Below are 14,024 nucleotides of genomic sequence, written 5' to 3' on the forward strand. Positions count from 1 at the left end.
ATAGAGGGTTGGGTTGAGGTTTTTTGGTGATTTTAGGTAAGTTTTGCTTTGTCCAGGAAGCTTTCATGAGCTGTGAGATAACATAGGCAACTTCCTTAATGATAAGTTTCCTCTCATCTCCCTTCTCCAAGCTCACTACTGTTCAACACATTTTGACTTTTTAGAGGTCTCTTATGGAAAATGTTTTTTATGAGATGTCCTATAGTTCAACACTTCTAATATACAACTAGTTTTTATGGGGCTTTTTTACTTAGGTTTTTTTTTTTTTGTCCCTCAAAGACAGTTACAGAGCGTATGAACTTTGTATTGTGTGTGTTACTGTCTATTTAGCCTTCAACAGTAAGCATTGATTTTAAAGAAAATATCTGTCCTCTGGACACTCAGAATTAAAAGGCCACTCTGAAAATCAGTGTCTAAATCATAGAAATATATTTAACTGCTTTCATAAAGGACATCATATAGCAATGTAATGAATGCAAGGGTATTTTCCTGTGCAGGGTGTTTGCAAAATACAGAGATGTTCTCAATTACCTTGGGTTGAAACTTTATTCAGTAATGCATCACAATTTCACTAGCACTCTGTTTAAAAAATCCTAAGATTAAAGTATTTAGACAACTGGCTGAAAATTTGTGTAGAGAGAAACTGGGATTACTCCTTGGTCTCACAGTTTTGCTATAGAGACAGATGTATAGAAGAGCACTAATATTTCAATCGAGTTCCTGCTGTTATTACCAACAACTGTCAGACAGGAAAGTGAATTCTGTACATTTTCACTCTCATTTTCTTTCAAATTACTTCTGTGACCTCCTTGCTCTTTACTGAAATACGACTCAAAATGTGCGTTGCTAATGCTGATTATGTTATTGTACTATTTCACCCTCACAGCTGTGCGGTAACAAAGGAGTAGAAGCAGGGACAGGGTATTGGCATGGTGCTATGGAATCTTAAGAACGGCACAGAAATCCCCCACTCTGGGAAGGGGCCAGGCCTGTTATCCACGCAAAGAATGGTAGCATAGCAATGTGAAAACAAAATAAAAATGCCCCACTGGATAGAAAATACAATTTTCCTAACAAACAAATAAATAAAAGGGCTTCAAGCTTTCATAGAACATGAAAATAAGCTCTACTGTGTAGATTAACCAATAAATCTAATGTGCTGACTCTACTCATTGCTGAAATAGTGTCAAGAAGGATTAGGTAAAACTAAAAGAAACAAATGTATGAAACATTCACACACAGCCCCCAAAAGAAAAGAGGTAACACGGCAGCTAGAACAGGTAATAGGTAAGGGTTATTAGATCTTCTGAATCTGCCTTTTGGGATGTCTTGCCATTTTCTCTACTCGATATCAGGTGACTTTTACAGAACACACAGAGCAATATTCAAAATAAATAAATAGAACAGTTCTACTGCTTAAACCTGTAATTAGTTTGAAAAAAATATTTTACCTTGAGGAAACGGTTGAATTCTCAGCTGTTTCAAAGTTGAAAAATTCCAAGCTGATCAAATTCTCTGAAATGCTTCAAAAGAATATCTTTCTCTGTTAAAGAGAATCAGAAGGAAAAAAAAAAAGTTATCTCATACAAATCCAGTTGGTTCATATAAACAGGAAGAGCGGGCATTTTTATCTGTAGGTCACATCACTTGATTTTTTTTCAAAGTGATATCAAACTGGATGCTGAACTATTTGCGGCTGGGATCAAATAGAGACCAAGCAGGCTTTGTGAAAAGGCAATCTTAAAGCAAAATACGATCTATTATCAGGATTCTTGCAATTCGGTCAATTTGGATTTACAATGCCATCTTTGTGGAAACAGCAACTGATTCAGTATACAGGCCACATAATTCATCTACAATGAAAACACTTCACCTTGAAGAGCACTTCCTCCACCAGCTCCCAGTAGAACATTGTTCTGTATTAAAAATTCAGTTCTTTTGTGCTAAATGGTAAATGAATTGTAAGAAGCCACCTTTTTACCCCCCTAGAGTACTACCTTGCTCTTCTCCAATCCTCTTAAAGGAGAGTTTATAGTTTATAGCTTATAGTTTAACATAAGTATTTTCAGTAGCACCATGACTTTAGGCTGCCTTTTCCCTCTCTTCTAACACCAGCCACTTTTGCTGCCCCTGCTCAGCCCCTCTTGTTTGTTGTTTGAATGGAGAAATCGTATGCTATGAATTGAACAAGCTAAAAAAAAAAAAAAAAAAAAAAAAAAAAAAGTTTTTTTTGCTAGGTTATTTAGTACTTGTACAATAGAAGAGAAGGTTTGAAGGGAGAAAATGCCTGATAAGGTAGGAGAGTGGCTTGGATGCTTACAGCATGTTTATGGCTTCATCCCCTTAGTAAAGATGGTACTGTTTCTTTTCAAGGCTAAGGTTAATCTCTTCATGTCACAGCGCTTTTTCTTATATAGTGTTCAGTTTGTTCAGCATCTTAATACAATATCTAAGAACTACTTCCAACCTTACTACATCTAAATCCAAATCCAAATGTTCAAACTTCTTTGGAATGCTTAGACAATATCCCCCAAACAATGTTGTTGTTTGTTTTTTTTCTGTGTAGGAGGCAGAAGGATGAAAAGAATGGAAAGAAAATTAATATTTCAAGATAATGACTTTTGATAAGATTTTAGCACAATTTCCCAACTGATACATAAATATCACAAAGATTGGCTCAATACAAGAATCAGTGCGAAATGGAAAGTACTTGCTGCTTAATCACTTTACCCACCCGATAACCAAGATTCTTCCTGGCTTTCTCATTCTATATAGAAAGAGGTCTTTGACTGGGTTGAGTCTAATGGAATAAATTGAACTCCATGGGTTTTGCTTAAAGTTATCAGCAAATGAGTCTAAAAAAGTGGTAAATGATTCCCCTGCTGTAATTGTAACTTGCAAGATGGTTACGAGAGAAAGGCATAATTATTTTTATTTTCTTTATCACAGACTTAGAAATGGGAGAGTTAAAAGGCATTATGAATATTGGAAAACAAAGCATGAACTAAATATATATACAGTTAGTGCATTGTTAGAAGTATTTCAGAAGTTCAAAGTGTAAAATAATTTCCAAGACTAAAAAGGATGGGTTTTTAACACATCTTTAATATCACTGGTGGACTATTGCTGCACAGCCACGGTGTGGCCTTGTAAATGATAAAAAATGAACCCCAACTTTTGTTTGCTAATTACGGAGCTTATATGTGATTTAATGGACGTGATATTAGATTGTTTCCCTTTTTATGTATGTAGTTCATTTTTAAAATAAATGGTAAATAGTGGTAAATGCACAGACTTTTATGCAAACTTACCAATATATATCTATAGCTAGCTACCTAATGGAGAAGTCCTGAAGATCTAAAGCAATTACTGTTGAGGTATGCCCTCTAAAAATGTTTTCAATCATTGTGACTTCAGTGCAAGACACTTGAATAAAACTGCTTTTTAATAACTAAAAGCTGTGCCCATGGTATTTTATGCCCATTGTTTATAAATACATTGGTGTTTAACAATGGCGGGGTTTGCATGTGAAAACCACAGTTGGGTATTTTAGTTTTTCAAAGCTTGAAAAGGGTTATTTGTATTCTTTAAATTCATTTCCTCTCTTGAGAGAGGGATGTGAGAATATATAACTTTGATTTTTTCGAACTGATTTTTAACTAGCTGTGAACTGATTTTGAACCAATTTTTAACCAACTGTTAACTTCATGAAGCAGTAGAGGGCAAGGCCGAGCAGGCCATGACTAATAAACCTCCCGCGATTTGTCAGCACTGCAGCCGCCGCCTGCATGCCCGAGCTTGGCAGTGTGACTGGCAGCAGGGCTGGGCTGGCTCAGCATCCCCTGGTTATCTCCTTCCCCCAGATGTGGGAGGCAGCAAGCTGTCAGCGGCTGCTGAGGCTGTCACCTCTGGTTCTCCCTCGCATCAAGCAATCGATGTGTCTGATGGGCAAATACCTTACATTGTCTTTTACACAGATGAACTTGCCGCCACTTGACAGAGTTCCAACCTTTTACACCTATTAAGGAAGGAAACAATAATGCTGTCCTCTTCTCTCTAGGGTTTTCTATATGCTACCTCTGACTGTGTCCTAAATGAATCACGAAATCAATTTGCAGCCTCTCTGCCTCAGTTAAATCAAACTTATTCACAGTTTCTGCTGAGTAAAAAACATCCAGTGCTTCTCCACAGTTACCCACTGTCACTTTGACAAGGTATATCAGAGCCTTGGCCAAAGTTACAACGTCCAAAATGTTTCATTTCCCCCCCCCCCCCCCCCTTTTTTTTTTTTGTTAGCTTTACGTGTTACTTTTTTATTATTTTATTGCATTACCTTTATTAGTGCTGTTTGTGTGAATTAATTCTACTCCTAGAATCATTACCTGCTAAATACAACTGCTAAATGAGGTAGAAAAATTAATTTTGTTATCAGAAGAACAGAACATGATATGGAATAAAGTTCCTTTTTATTGAAAAGTTGTGACTACAAGATGAAATATTACAGTGTTTATTGTGGACTCATAGATGTCATAGGCCTGTTAATAACCTAAGAGTTTATCTAATTTTTTTCCATGCCTGTGAATGACTATTCTTTATGGCATAGATAGCATATTTCTTTTTAAGAATACAAAGCCTGAGGCTCCCATGTTTCCTTAAGACTGCATTTACTAATTTAAGCACCTGAAAGTTAAAGACTTAGCGTAACATGCCTGTGCAGGTTCCCTCAGTAGTCAATGGAAAGAGAAAGGCATCTGTGGTTTACTGCACTGTAGGAAAGGTAACTAACATACAAAGTCTAAATCACCCTCTTTCTGTCTAAAGAAGACCTTGACAATTAACCTTAGCTAATAAATTACCTAAAAGACATCTACAAACAGGTCAGATGAACTACTTTCTTAGTCTTATTGTCATCCCCACAGAAATATTCTATTTTTGAGCAAGTTCTTTCACTTCTGAGTTCATATTAATATTAGTGAGGATCAAGGTACATCTTGTTAAATATGTAAGTATTAATTTACAGTTAGGAGTATAGCTTACAGTTCCTCTGTTAGATATGTTTTGTATTTTAGGTAGAGATAGATGAATCCAGTAAAGAAAATTAGACCAGAACAAAGATATTTCATAGATCAACTAGCTTAAAATAATGTTTGAAATTCTTATAAAACACTCTATTTGTCTTCTTGGTAGAAGTTACTTTGAATTGTAAGAGGAACACTTTTTGGAAACCTTTTGTCTCTAGATTGGACAGGAGGAATAATATTATCTGAAAGACTTGACATTTCTTCATGTTTTCTAGTATATTAAAAAAAAAAAAAATCTTCAGGAAACTTTTTCTCACACATTTTGAATCCCTACTTAACACAGCTGATTACCAGAATGCTCTTCCTCCATATGGTTACTATGATTTATGATCTATATAATCATAATTTCATACTACTATGGTGTCATACTACAGTATGTAAATCATAGACACTATGTGATAGTGTAGAAAAAAGGGAAACACTTGTTTGGGATGTGAAAACACATCAAAGCAAACCTAAGTTTTCTTTATTTCCTCACTTTATTGTTTTCTGTGATTTTGTGACATACAAATTAAAACTCTCACGTTTTTCATGCATTACAGGTGAATACAATTTCAGTCTTTTAGTGACATCGGTTCATTCTCCAATAGGTACTGCTATGTGGGTCTGTAGGCTCACCTCACTTCCCTGGTTTAGGTATAGCGAGCATTGCTCCAACATACCCAGACTTAAAAAAAGAAAGCCTACACACAACAATTACAAATTCCTAGAAATCTAAAGTTGTTGACTGTAAAAGGCCACTGAAATTGTTCCAACAGAGTTTATCTTCAGATATCCTACTGAAATAGTATACTTTCTACTCTGTGACATTTGTGATTAGTAATACTCAGCAATACTTGTTTTCATTTGAAACAAAATGGACCGAATCAGGTTATGGTAGGTCAGACTTAAGCAGTATTTCTCCACTTGGAAATCAGCTGTTATTCTGGAGAGGCTATGTATTAGAAAAAAGAAAAAAGAAAAAAAAAAAAAAAAAGAAAGGAAAAAAAAAAGGAAAACCGCACAGCAAAAACCCCAATAGACAGAAAAGCAAAAATCCATGATTTATGACAACGTAGGTTTTTCACATCTTTGAATTATTTACATTTCCAGTTTTTATACTATAACTGGAAAATGTGATCATAAATTTACATTTCAGAGTTTCTATGAATACTTCATACAGGCAACAAACCCATGCTTGTAGACACTATATTTGGCGGTACGTTCTTGCTTCAAATTTTCTTTTCTTCTGACAAAAAAGCTTCATTTGAGGGAAATAAACACTATTGTCTACTGAGAAAAGCTTTTATTTTTTTAATGTAACTTAATTCTTAGGTTTGGTTTTAAGGACTCAGTGTAATAGGAACTTTTTGTTTGTTTTTGTTAATGCTGGGTTGCTAAGAGCAGGCGGTTACTTGTCTGGGTCGTTCAGATGGCGGTGGTGAAACTAGCTCTGCCCATCAAGAGAGGACGCTTCAGGATCTGGCCTTGGCGTGCTCCTATCGTACGCAGCTTGCAGTGCTGCTCTGCGTTAGCTGCTCCTACTGATTTATTCCTTGAGAAATTTGCTACCTGTCCGTATGTGCCCGGCTGGGCCTGCAACCCCTCTGCACAGTAGGGACTGCTGTGCTGACGCGTCTGATCTTCCTCCTGGAGGGCACCGTCTCCCCTCCGCAGGTGAGGGGAGTTGTGTCCCCTGTAAAAAAATCTCATCTAGCTGTGATTAAAATGTTCAGGTAACTGAGCCCATCTAGTCTCCACGCTGTCAAATTGGTCTCAAACTGTGACAGTCTTTGAGTCTAGGCTCTGTTTTCCTGTAATCTTTACGTGGGAAAAAATATTTTCATAAGATGATCACATAAAAAATAGCTGAGATGATAAACAATTGAGTAGAATAATATTACATGTAAAGCACCAGAAAATGGGTCTAATTTTATAACACCTGCACACTCCTGAAAGCGCGCATACGAAAAGCTGAGCAATCAGCACAGTTTATCTCTATGTGACATTTCCAAATGCTATTAATACATTTCATGGGTCAGTCTTTTATGAAAATAGCTGTGTATGCCAGCTATCTAATGATCTGGCATTTGAAACCAATTCAATTTATATGTTAAATTTGATGTTAGGGGAAAACCAATACACTTACCACATTTTCTTTCAGTAAGTCTGGTTGTCATCTTAATTTGTCTGGAAATGTCTTTTTATTTTCCAGGGGTACCTCACGGGATATAAAGTAGCATAAATCATTCTAGCTCATCTACCATTGGGAATTACTGTTAAGGGTAACTTTTGGTCCAGCCAATATATATCACAGTGACAGATAAAAAGAGCACCAGCAATGCCCTTAATCTTCTCCGACGGCTATCTGTATCTCATGGAGAGAGACAGAGTGAGAGATCAGCTGTTTGAAGATGAACAGGGCAGTAATTGAAACTAACACTGTTTTCCAATTTGTTAGCAAAGATGGGGGGGTTTATAGGTTGCACCATATTGGCACACGTCCTCTTCTCCCTTCATTCTTTCCCTCAAGTTTTCTGTGGACTCCACTGGAAGCTGAGGTGCCTGGGAAGGGCCTCATGAGTGCGACCCATTGTCACAGCTCATGGACCCTTGGATAATGGTCTCTTTTTGTGTTCTTCATCTGAAGGATGAAAGAGAGAAGGCCTTTGCACCATTTAGAGAAAAAAAATCTCATTTCTTAGCACCTGAAATGTCATGGATAAGTCAAGAGGCAACCAAAGTTAGGACTACTCCTAGTCTGTCTCCATCTTCTCAAAAAGATGTGCGAGTGCACCAAGGCGCTAGGGAGCTTCTGTGGCACATTCATACTCTTCATGTCAACATGTAACACAGAGCAAGGTTTTGTGTAGGGGCATGTGTGCTTATATGACTGTTTTCAGTAAATTTCAAAAAATATGCAGAGAATATTTAGAGTATTTTGGATTATACAAGTTCTTACATGCTGCTGTGTTATGATTTTCTGAGCTTTATTTACGAAGTTTGTTGGCAGTCTTCTTGACGTTTTCAGAGTGCTTCCAATCATCCAGAAATCACAGATTGATGATTTAACAAAGATTCACATCATTTCGGGTTTTGGCTCCCGTGTTTAGTCACCATGGGTAAAACTCCTAGGAGGTGAGCTCTGTTCACCTGAGACCACATCCAGTGAACCGCAATCTGTTTACGAAGCAATATAAGACATAGCTCCTTGTTCCGTCTCCTGATAAGTTCTGTTTTGAATATCTAGATCTCATTTAACAATGTTAAATTGTTAGAGAGACACTAAATACAGTTTTCTTTGCAAAGTCTTTTGATCCTGTCTTTTTCTGACTGGTTTTGACAGATGGTATTATCTCACTTCAACTCATTACCGCAAGAGGAAAAATTTACTATGTTGCCTTGTAAATTGTTCCCCACATATTCTACATAACCTATTCACCATTCTGAGAAGATTCTCCAAAGGGAAAGATGTGTGTAAGCATAGTGTCTTTACCATTTGCCAAGCATTGTCTCTTTAAATCCCTTTTAATTTTTGTAGTCTTTGTATTTAAAGAGAACTCAACAGTTTGACTACACTGTCAGAATTCTAACAATGAAAAGCCACAAACCTTCTTTATACTGCATGAGACTGAGGGCAAGGCATTTTAAATATTTGTTAATATAATAGGAATATGCAATATTGCTTAAGTAGGTGTAAAACCAGTTTTAAACAGAAAATTGTCAAGCAAAATAAAACTTCAAGAACTTTAATTTGCTATTTTATTTACCCATGTTATTTACCACTGACTGTCTTAAAGGTCTGTAAAATACTGCAAAAGAGTTTATTCTGCAGAGAGATTTTATCCTGGCTAGATTTGAATCAGGATAAATGCATAACGACAGGGCTCAGTCACACCGAATTCAGTTATTCCTTTGTTATTTATATTTTCTAATTTACTCTACTGGGACGTGTTTTGGCTCCCAATGTGTCATGACCCCATGTAAAAAGTAAACCAGTGTCCTGGTTTCAGCTGGGATAGAGTTAACTGTCTTCCTAGTAGCTGGTACAGTGCTGTGTTTTGAGTTCAGCATGAGAAGAATGTTGATAACACTGATGTTTTCAGTTGTTGCTCAGTAGTGTTTAGACTAAAGTCAAGGATTTTTCAGCTTCTCATGCCCAGCCAGGGCAAAGGAAGTTGGGAGGGGACACAACCAGGGCACCTGACCCAAACTGGCCAACGGTGTATTCCATACCATGGGACGTCCCATCCAGTATAGGAACTGGGAAGTGGGGGTGGGGAATCGCCGCTGGGGGACTGGCGGGGTGTCGGTCGGCGGGTGGTGAGCGATTGCACTGCGCATCATTTGTACATTCCAATCCTTTTATTACTACTGTTGTCATTTATTAGTGTTATCATTATCATTATTAGTTTCTTCTTTTCTGTTCTATTACACCGTTCTTATCTCAACGCACGTGTTTTACTTCTTTTTTCCCGATTTTCTCCCCCATCCCACTGGATGGCGGGGAGTGAGTGAGCGGCTGCGTGGTGCTTAGTTGCTGGCTGGAGTTAAACCACGACAACCAGGAAATTGTTTAGTGACAGCCAAACACTTCCTCTAATGTTTAGTTAGCAATTTTAAGGTTGCAACAACTGTCAGTCATAAGTTGGAAAAAAAAAAATAGTGCCAATGGAAAAAAGAGTTGTCCTCCACAAATTTAACATTGCATCGGAATATATACTTTAGTGTTCTCCCTTAATATAGTTTTAGTAACCTTATTCCAGGTATTATCGTATTTTTAGTTCCAGTACTATATGTGCAGACACGAAGTCTTTTACTGAGGTTTTCTTTCTTTCTTTGTTCTTTTTTCCCAATGGGATATCTTTTATGTTGTTTATTTGAATGTTTCTAATTCTGTTGTCTCAAAAAGGAGTTTGATTTAACAGTTAGGTCAGTGGCCTGAGAATGAAGGATTCTAATTTAATATCACCTTCCACTTACAAGGTCTTCACTATGTTTGTGTCCCTGATAGAAAGCCTGGGAGTAATGTCCTTTTGCAAACATTGTTAACAGTTGCAGCTTGTTAGCAGCAGCAATAGCAATTCCTTTTATGCTACAGGCAATGCAGCTGTGGAGAGGAGACCTGGATCTGTGGATCCAAAGCACAATTATGTTCCCAGGTCCGTCCCATGTGGTCTCGTTGACATTGCTCCATTCTCATCAACTTCCTCTGTGATGGATATGTACCTTGTCTACTTAGTAAGGTCTGGAATACTCAGGATGGCTGAGGTTGCCAGACACACTCTCTGGCCTCTCGATTCATTCACCTTCAGAAACAAGTATTTTTGTGGGTTAAGAAGATTGAAAGGATGGATAACAAAGACATGTTATTACAACTTTCTTCCTTTAGCATCATGTAGACTCAAAAGGGCTTGGGAACATAGTTGAAATAGGGAAAAAAATAAGGGACTGTGATGGAACCCATTTCTGCTGCCTGTGGTAGAAATCAAGACTTTCTGTGACTTGCAGAGTAAAAGGAGAATAGTGGTTTTCACCTACAAAAGAGCTAATGCTTTAATTGAGTATTATCTATTGTAGTGTTAGATCTGTTGGCAAAATTACCTGTTTTAAATTAAAATGTTTTAAGAAATAGCCAAATCTTTCTGATAAAGCTAACAAGAAGTCACCAGGTATATTTATAGTGAATGTGATGCAAAGACTACACCATGGCAATTTCACCCCAAAGTGTTATAAAGTACCAAAGCAAATAAAACACCAGGCAATGATGAAAAGCAACAGGTAGCTTAAACCATGAGCATCATTAAAATCTGCCTGTATAGCATATCACATATTGTTTTCTTATTTCAAAAACAAAATGTGCTGATATTGTCTGATATTTACTTCAGGTTGGTAATTGTAAAGCATTCTGAAACAGAGACATACTGAGTTCATTTTTAAAATATTCTACATACTAGCAGTTCAGAATGTAAAATGTGCATTATAATTTCATAAATTACCTAACACTAGGTTAAAATAGTTACATTTTGGTTCTAAAAATGCATGGCTTTCCATAGTAGACTTGTAATTTTGTTCTTCAGTTTTAAGCTACTTAGAGTATTTTCTGGACAAGCCCCTCTTTCTTCTTCCCTCCTTTACATAAAAATAATTCCAAGAATGGATTTTCATTGTCTGCTAGCTCTTACACCAATGCATTTTTTAGGCTGTAAAAATGCAGAAATCCTGAACTCCAGACACAGCCCTATATTCATTTTATGTAAGTGCTTGGTTCAACACTTCTAACAGAAAAATGCTGAACATTTCAATGTATCATTATAACTCCTAAAACTGTGTCCACAGATCAATTTTTGCACCTTCGTGCAAATTTATCCCCATATAAATTAATAGTGGTTTATCTATCTGGAGTGCTTTTGCAACCACAACTAATTCTAAATTACAGTCTCTTAAAAAATTCTATAATCCAAAAGCCATATAATTCCTACCTGTTTCATACCAAAATAATTTGCAGAAATGAACAAGCTGACAGACACTCGGCATTTTAATAACCAATCAACAGCTATTAAATATTTCTGGGCTATATTCTACTGTCTGTTTCTTGACTACAGTCTAATCAGAGAGTTTGAACATGAAAAATAAATTGTAGCTATACCTCCTAATAGAAGGCTTATGAAAGAAACATACAATACAAATATTTTGATAGTATATATATGGCACTGCTCTTTGAACATCTTATTTACTAACAAATTGCCATTTTACACTTGACATCCAACAAAGGTAGAGGCATCCCTTTTTTGTGGTCTGAAAGACTTTGCAGTTGCTAGGTGTGGGATTATAAAGAGAAATGGGAACAGAAAGGTGAACGTAAAGTTAAGACAAAATTTAAAAAGATTTATTATTAGTATTATTATTATTATTATTGCAAAAGTAGAATGGAGAGAAGCAAGCCAGGGAGTACTTCTAAGAAAGGTGAACGTAAAGTTAAGACAAAATTTAAAAATTATTATTATTATTATTATTATTGCAAAAGTAGAATGGAGAGAAGCAAGCCAGGGAGTACTTCTAAGTGTTGCTGTAAAACAAGAGACTTTTCACTCTTCTTGATATCACCCTCAGAAATTGTAAGCACATTTTAGCGACAACCACTTGCATAAGTGTAGATGAAGCAATTGCAAGCAGTCTGTCAGAGGCGGGGGTCTTGCAAAAACAGATACATAATCAGCATGAATATTTTAATATGCCAGCTGAACACAAAACAGTTATAGTGTTTCCTCTGGTAAATCCAACTTAGAAAGTTGGATTTCCACAGCTATAGAAGTTAGTTGGTGGAACGTGAGAAAACAACTAAAGCAGATTTGTCCTGGAAGTTCTGAGTGGCTTTTGGGTTTGTCTCGCCTGTTGTGATTTTTGCACTGGAGACACACAGCTAAGCGTTTTAAATTTGATTTTTGAAGATAATAAAGGAAAAAAAGATAGAGATCTTACCTGTGTAACCTCAGGGCCTTCTAGGTTTAAAAAAATGGGTATTGTAAAAGTTGAATTAAACATCTGATGCAGAGAAGTAAGCAGTTCTCTTTTACTTCACAGATCCTCGGAAAGCTTTAGGAGTTGCAGCTTCCTGCCAGTATAAGTCACTTCTGCTTTTAGTTTTGAAAACTCACAGTATGACACTGCTTACTGCATGCTATTTTGGGTGCCCCGAGTAAAACTATGAACACAGGCACTTTTGTGCAAAACATCATAAGGCCTCTCTGATGTTCATTCAGAGTTCAGAATTAAAATGCAGAAGGCTCTAGCAAGCAAAATACGAGCTGATTTTCTTTTTCCTAGTGGAAAAATAAAGTACTCCCTGGCAAGTAACCAAGGTGGTGGGAAGGTAATTCATTTTGTGTGAGAGTATTTTGCAAGTGAAAGGGATATGCCCTCTGTTTAGAGATTAGTCTGGGAAACAAGTGATCAATTTAGAATAGTCACAGAAGTTAGTCAAAGAAGAGAGCTTCTACAGTCTGTTTTTTGCTCTCCAGCTTTTTTTTTCCCCCAAAATAAATTAGTTTCAAGAATCATGAAATCTTCACACTGAGAAAAAAACACATGCCCAAGGTATTGGTTTATGTCCTTACATACTTTGAGAGACATGAAATACATCGGTTTATTTTTCTTGCAACTGTCTACAAAAGTTAATTTTTGTCTACTAGCTAGCATTGTTTTTTTATAGTCCACTGAAAAGTATAACAAAAATAATATAATCCTCATTAAAAAAAAGAATAATACACTCAAAATCTTGTGCAATAATTATGCAACAGGTTACAATTTTTTCATAGAAATTAAGTTTTACCTTAAGTCAATTTAGGAAATTTTGAACAAATATTCAAAACACACAAAAAAAATTCAAATATTCATTGTGCATTCCTTGGGCTCTCAAAAAGAAATAAGGATATTTGGAGAATAAACAAGAACTGTGGATTACAGTAACACTTCTGTCATTATTATGGAAGGCATATTTATGGTGAGATAATTTAGAGCTTAGTGCTACAGCAGTATTAGCTCCAGGTCAAGAAGATTTCTGAAAGTCCTAAATGGTAAAACAACAAACATTACATTTTGTCAGACTTAATGTATCCTGCTAATGATAAAACTGAAAAAAAGAAAAAAAAAGGTACCACCTCAAAAATTTCTAAAACAATTTTAGTTTTTGCACTATGAAATTAGTTGCTTAAGGAATGAAAATGCCTTCAGTTGACAGATTTTTTTTATTTCTGTTGAAACTGCCTCCTTTAAACAGAAAATTTTGACATCTTGAGAAAAGTTACCTCTCCCTCTTTCCTCTTCGTATTCCAGTTTAGGAAAATTTAACAACTGTTCCTGTGTGGAGATTGAAAAACTCTTGCCTGTACTTTTGTCGTGTATTTTTATCATACTTTTTTCTGGAAAGGAAGGAAAGTAAATTCTGACCAGCCCTGCAGCTCT

General features: G+C 36.3%; 1 protein-coding gene across 1 annotated transcript in view; it reads right to left on the minus strand.

Annotated features, from left to right (window-relative positions):
* The window catches only part of CDH19 (cadherin 19), a 73,382-nt gene extending 60,719 nt beyond the window's left edge, over positions 1 to 12,663 (minus strand). The window contains exons 1-2 of the mRNA XM_049830464.1: positions 12,543 to 12,663; positions 1,452 to 1,543 (exon numbers count right to left, since the gene is read on the minus strand). The gene's annotated coding sequence lies outside the window, so the exon portion shown is untranslated. The remainder of the gene's footprint in view (positions 1 to 1,451; positions 1,544 to 12,542) is intronic.
* Positions 12,664 to 14,024: the final 1,361 nt, after the last annotated feature.

Source organism: Accipiter gentilis, chromosome 27 (genome assembly GCF_929443795.1).
Source record: "Accipiter gentilis chromosome 27, bAccGen1.1, whole genome shotgun sequence".
NCBI lineage: Eukaryota > Metazoa > Chordata > Aves > Accipitriformes > Accipitridae > Astur > Astur gentilis.